Source organism: Centruroides vittatus, unplaced genomic scaffold (assembly GCF_030686945.1).
Source record: "Centruroides vittatus isolate TY-2023 unplaced genomic scaffold, ASM3068694v2 scaffold_435, whole genome shotgun sequence".
In the NCBI taxonomy this organism is placed as follows: Eukaryota; Metazoa; Arthropoda; class Arachnida; order Scorpiones; family Buthidae; genus Centruroides; species Centruroides vittatus.
Window position 1 is genome coordinate 7,007,209 of NW_027122708.1, and position 7,007 is coordinate 7,014,215.

The window sequence follows — 7,007 nt, forward strand, 5'->3', positions numbered from 1 at the left end:
GGAAGGTTTGCCCTTCCACTTCTTAGCTTTTACATAATTTTGTAATTTACATGGTGGTGAATTGTAAGTATTTCTATACTGTTAAGGTATATCATTGTCATGTTCTAATTTCATTCCGTTTTATACGAACTAGCACTGAAGAGGGGTTGCGTGCCAACACTGTGCCAACCCAAAATGCATATGTAGTTCTATCATAAATAAAACAATATGCTGACCAGTATTTGCTGTGAGATACGTCTACCAGATTATATGGTTTACAGAGACGGATTCACATTGTGATACCATACAGCAAGCCAATAATATATTATTGAACAATCTTTTCTTAGAAACGAAACAAATCATGCCTTTGCTGTTGATTTCCTGTCTCTCGAAGATAACCGTTGGACAATTATGTAAGGATTATCGTCACTTAAACGGTAGAAGGCTTCCTTATGCTGAGATAGGTTATACTAAAGAGTTTATATAAAGAGGAAAGTGATTCAGATTATTTGACCGTGACTTTTATGATATCGCGGAACGAGTTTCCAAGCATCATCTAAAACAGTCTGCTCAGTCACTGAATGATGCTGTTGTTACCTCACAGGTGGAGAACTTGCTCCAAATTATTGTGATATTATTCAGAAAACTTTAGGGAAATACCGAAATGATACACAACTTGCGGGAGCCCCCTTTTCATTTCATTCGGAATTGTTTTGCGACGATTGTCCAATTCGTTCACTTAATCCACACTCGACTTTGTACGTTATCAAGAGACTTTAGTATTGGGAAGAAGTAAACTAAATTACGTAGTTTCGGATTTTGAAAGTTGTCAACACGTACAGAACAGTACCATTACTTCTTGCGTTCGCTTCCGTTGCTTCAAATATCACAAATATTGAACATTTACTGAATTGTACTCCTGACTATTGAGGTGACAAACACCGGCCGAAAATGCCCGAAGGTGGCCTACGAGCTTATAAAACTTCGGTAGGCCGTGCCGCGGTCACGTGACCCGCGGCCGGCTCGCCATTGGCCGGCCCGCTTCAACTTCGCGGCCGAGGTGGGGCCGCGTGGTCGGGCGCGCTGCATCTCTGGCGGAGGTGGGGGCCGCGTGGACGGCCCGTCATGCGCAGTGCGTTCCTCGGGCTCGCATGCCTGAAATATGAGTTCCGAATAGGTTCTGGCAGAGCGACCTGGCGGGCGGGTGCGTAGAGAAGTGGACCAGCGCCTGCCGGGACTGCGGTTCGAGTCCCCGCTCAGAGAAGGCGACTCCGGACGGCTGCAGGCGGGAAACTTGGCCCACGGGCCGCGTGCGACGGGGAGACGGCGGCGGCGGCGCGGACAGGAGGGGGAGGCGCGCGGGGGGCTAGGAAAGGGGGGCACGCTTTTTTTTAAACACTGAGAGGTGGAAAAAGCGGAAAAATATTGGGTCACGTGACCCGGCTTTTTTGCCCGCGAACCCGCATGACGTAGGCGCATCTTCCGAGGGCTATATCTCGCGAACGCGCACATATACAGGTATGGTTCCATTGACTTTTTTGCTCCCCAGGGGGGTCGACAATTTGCCCCCTCCCCCGCGTCATTCGGACCTAGAATCTTGACCTAATACGCCCCTCTTCAGTCAACTAAAACATTAAGACAATAACACTTTACAACCAATGTTTAAAAAAGATTTACATTACTTAAAAAGTGTAGATCAATTAGCCAACGTACCTACACACCTTAATATCTCGGGTTCTGCAACGTGAACAACAGTTCACATACATTCGACATGCATGTGATCTACATACATATTCTGGCATGTCTGTTTCGACAAATATATACTGTTAAAATAACATATTAAAACACTAAAATTGTTAAGATAATATTTACAAGCAGTACTTAAAGGTTTTTTACATTGCTTAAAAAAGGATGTAGACTGATTAATTAACATACTGACATACCTTAATATTTCGGGTTCGGCATCCTGAACTGGGGTTCACGTACTACATTCAACTCGCACGTAACCTGCATGCATGTTCTTGCATGCCTGCTTCGACAAATGTATACTGTTAATTATATCATGGCTACACTATCCTACATATTCGCAAATTATGTCGTAACCATTACATTATCCGGCATATTTGCCCTGAACATATCTTAATTATTCTGTGTTTTTTCATCCACAGCGAAATCACGGTAGAAGGGAATCTACTATACGCAAGACTTCTTGTTCCGTTTAAATTTTCACTAAAAATACAATCTTTGAACTGTCTAAATTATTTTTTTCATATCCTGTCCGGTTCCTCCTCCTTCACATTACTTCCACTGTGGCGCTCATTAGCATATTCTCTCGTCTGAGGTTAAATAATACGGAGTTGTATATTCCGTATTTAATTTTCATAACTATTATTGAAGATTTGGTGTATATTAATTTTTATGGTATATTTTATAATATTTTTAACTAATTTCCATTTATCTTTATACTTGGATATTTGTTAATGCTATTCTGACTCTTGAAAATTTCCACACTTTCCTTAAACTTTCTATTGCACGCTTTTGATTCCTAGTGTAGGATCTGTATGTTATTTTGATCAATGTTACAACCGTTTATCGTGCAATGATCGTGAAACACTGAATTAATTCTATGATATTTGAGGTCCGCTACGTGCTCTTTTAGTCTTATTTTCATTTGTCTTTTTGTTTCGCCAATATAAACTTTTTTGGCACTGCATGTACTGTACAGTACATGGTATTTGGTAGACTATATTTCGCATTTCTTCTATTGGGTGTACTCTTTCTTTAACAGCTTGTTTAGCTTTGACTCTGGTTGATAACTTTTCATACTTGGGTGCTAATTTTATATTAATTCTTTGTGTTTCTTTGTTTATATCTTCGTATAGCCCTCTAATGTAAGGCAGTATTCAGTTTAGTCGACTAAACTGAATAAAGAAATCTGATGGAAAACTTGCCAAATGTCTTTGTAACACAACACAACACAACACTAGTGTTTACTAAGCCTAAATTATAGAAAGAGACACGGTTTCATCAAACAAATCAAGATCTATAAATATAAGCAGTGCTGCCGTTTCTAGGGTAATTTCAATCTCTCAGAGTAATGTTTAGGATAGTGTTATATTTAGGGTAAATCTAGGGTAAAACTGCCCTATGATCTGATGCTTTTATTATAAAAGTATTTACTGTACACTTATAAAAGAAATCTGTAGATTTCTTTTACAAGTGATTTGATTTCAGTAATGATATTTTTTTCACATCTGCTTTCGCTTGAACCTGAATGCGAAAAATCGTGTCTAGATAGACTTTGGTTACAAATGCGATGCATATATACCCTCATATACGAGTATATGAAGGTACAAATAATTGTTTTTAAATAAATCGATGAAATTTACAATTATAATGCATTAGCAATGAAAAAAATACACACTATAAGAATACATTATTATTTTTTCAAATTTTAAACGATCGACACCGGTGGTAAGAAATTGGTGTGGCGAAGGACCCGAAAGTTTTGGAAAAAGTCGATATCGCTTCCCGGCCTTTGGGCTACGATCGATTTTAGTGTACGTTCTCATCAGCTTAATATCTGATGCGCTTCCACTGGAAGCTTCGATATTATACTGATTTTTGGAACGAGGTGAAATGGGTGGAGCTGGCTTCACCTTCACCGCGGGTTGACCTAGAATTGCACTGTTTCTAGGAATAGCCCATTCCCTACGGGGATAATACTTAAATCAAAATTAGCTTTAGTTTATATGCTTCGGTTATTTCAATATTTTAAACAGAGTTTGTGTCTGGATTCGTACCTTCGTTTGTTCAATCTCCTTGCTATTAGAAACGTTAGAAGTATCATACTTGCTACATTTTTCTTCAAAACTCTTCTCTCGGCCAATGCTCTATGCAGTTTTTCATTTGGGGTATATACAATACTAAAATCAATATAAATTTATACGATTCCCACTATATTTTTGTATGAAAAATACTTAAAATATCACAAAACGATTGTGGTGCAAAACTCTAATAATCTTTGACCCATAAGCCTGATTGTACGCTATCCTGTTTCTCTACAAATGATGGGACATTAATCTACTCTCGAGTCCTCTTATGACATCCTATACACGCGCTAGAGTTATTTATAGCTTAATACCAGTGGGAACCGATTGATTGGTAACCTAACGAACCGAAATCGTGATATAATGTTTGACAAAATAATGAAAACCATAAGAATGGTAAAACTTAAAGCTAAAAAATCATTTTAAAAAATAACCTTAAAAATTATCCAACATATAAATAAATAATACAATCGTTAAATATGCTTTAATTCGTCGATATCTGCAACACAAGCCTATTCAATCTAATGACGAGGGTGGCCCGATGATACTGTACTGAACATACTACGATACTTTTTTAAACTCTCCGCCCTATGGGCACTAAGAGAACCACTTTTAGCAAGCCCGTTGTGAGTTCGGCCAGGCCCACAATGGTAAATGAAGGAGAAGAATGAATAGGAGGTGAATGTGAATAGGAGGAGAATGACGCTTCATTCTCTCCCTAGTTACATCATTGCTTTTCACGGATATAACGAGCAAGGGTTATAACAAGGAAATTTTGCCGGTCCCCTGGTGCTCTGTAACCGAGTTTTTCTGTATTTCTTCTCATATATATTAGAACATCAGAATAATAATTCATCATTATAATTATTTTTTTAAGGTAAAGGGATATGATATACAGTAGAGAGTCGAAAATCGGCATCAATTGGGGACTGGGGTTGTTCAGATTAGGGATTTGTTCCGATTACGGTCTATGTACGAAAAAATATATTAACCTGTCCGATGTTCAAATTTTTCTTCGTTGCGTGTCGCTTCCTGTTGAATTTTTCTCCGTTGCGTGTCGCTTCGCGTTGAATTTTCGTCGATTTTAAGCCTAACGAAAATTTTTATAATAATAATCGAGGCTATCGTATCGTTAAAAATTATTTCTGCATTTTGTACAAACAAAATAAATATATTGAAGAATATAAAAACATGAAAATTATACTTTAGAAGTAAATTTATTATCAAAAACGTTCGATTCAGCACGACACAGTCCGACTGAAAATCGTGCCGATTATCGGGCGATTCCGATTACCAGGGTGCCGATTTTCGACTCTCTACTGTAATTATAATATTAAAGGGGAGAGTCTGAAAAAGTGAGATTTGGATTCGAAATAAGAGTTTTTCTAATTACACGAGAACGTAGTTCAGGTGTAACTGATATTAATGATAATTAAAGGGAATTGGCTTATGTAATTATATCATGAGAGGAGAAATTGACCTTTTAAGCACGAAATCTGTCTAACTCGCTTCTGATACAAAAGAGTTTATTTAAAAAATTCGTTTTTAGGTGTCAGAGTTGTTGGTATAGGAGTTTTTTACAAAATACATTTATTTGTTTTGTAAATTAATATATAGCGCCCGTGCAATAATTTATATTGATTATGTTTGATAAAACATAATCAACCAATATCATATTATTAAATTTATTGTTTCAACACTCTTTAAACGGATCTATACTTATTTTCGTTAGTGTTTTTACATAAGATTGTTACTCAGATTTTTACAATTTTTACGTCAAAATTTCGTTTAATTTATTTTATAAAATTAGTCATTTAATTATATTATGCCAATTTCTTTTTTTACATATATTACAGTGGGGCCTCTTACAGCGAACGCCCATTGATACAATTGATACATTGAACAATGATAAAATGTTTGTCGTATGTGTCGAGTTGTCGCGTACCACGTTTCTTTGATTCTTACATTCCAGTATTCAAACTCAACAAACAGCGCATCGGTGAACCGCAATATACAAAATTGTGTTCCGATATTCACCAATGAGTTCATTGCTTCATTGGTGAATATCGGAACACATATTTATTTTGTTTGTACAAAATGCAGAAATAATTTTTAACGATACGATAGCCTCGATTATTATTATAAAAATTTTCGTTAGGCTTAAAATCGACGAAAATTCAACGCGAAGCGACACGCAACGGAGAAAAATTCAACAGGAAGCGACACGCAACGAAGAAAAATTTGAACATCGGACAGGTTAATATATTTTTTCGTACATAGACCGTAATCGGAACAAATCCCTAATCTGAACAACCCCAGTCCCCAATTGATGCCGATTTTCGACTCTCTACTGTATATCATATCCCTTTACCTTAAAAAAATAATTATAATGATGAATTATTATTCTGATGTTCTAATATATATGAGAAGAAATACAGAAAAACTCGGTTACAGAGCACCAGGGGACCGGCAAAATTTCCTTGTTATAACCCTTGCTCGTTATATCCGTGAAAAGCAATGATGTAACTAGGGAGAGAATGAAGCGTCATTCTCCTCCTATTCACATTCACCTCCTATTCATTCTTCTCCTTCATTTACCATTGTGGGCCTGGCCGAACTCACAACGGGCTTGCTAAAAGTGGTTCTCTTAGTGCCCATAGGGCGGAGAGTTTAAAAAAGTATCGTAGTATGTTCAGTACAGTATCATCGGGCCACCCTCGTCATTAGATTGAATAGGCTTGTGTTGCAGATATCGACGAATTAAAGCATATTTAACGATTGTATTATTTATTTATATGTTGGATAATTTTTAAGGTTATTTTTTAAAATGATTTTTTAGCTTTAAGTTTTACCATTCTTATGGTTTTCATTATTTTGTCAAACATTATATCACGATTTCGGTTCGTTAGGTTACCAATCAATCGGTTCCCACTGGTATTAAGCTATAAATAACTCTAGCGCGTGTATAGGATGTCATAAGAGGACTCGAGAGTAGATTAATGTCCCATCATTTGTAGAGAAACAGGATAGCGTACAATCAGGCTTATGGGTCAAAGATTATTAGAGTTTTGCACCACAATCGTTTTGTGATATTTTAAGTATTTTTCATACAAAAATATAGTGGGAATCGTATAAATTTATATTGATTTTAGTATTGTATATACCCCAAATGAAAAACTGCATAGAGCATTGGCCGAG

At 36.9% G+C, this 7,007-nt stretch overlaps 1 non-coding gene across 1 annotated transcript; it reads left to right on the forward strand.

Moving 5' to 3' along the window:
• The first annotated feature begins 3,502 nt into the window (after window positions 1-3,502).
• LOC136989155 (U2 spliceosomal RNA) lies at window positions 3,503-3,692 on the forward strand. Its single transcript, XR_010882874.1, has one exon. It is a non-coding gene; the product is annotated as a U2 spliceosomal RNA (small nuclear RNA).
• Window positions 3,693-7,007: the final 3,315 nt, after the last annotated feature.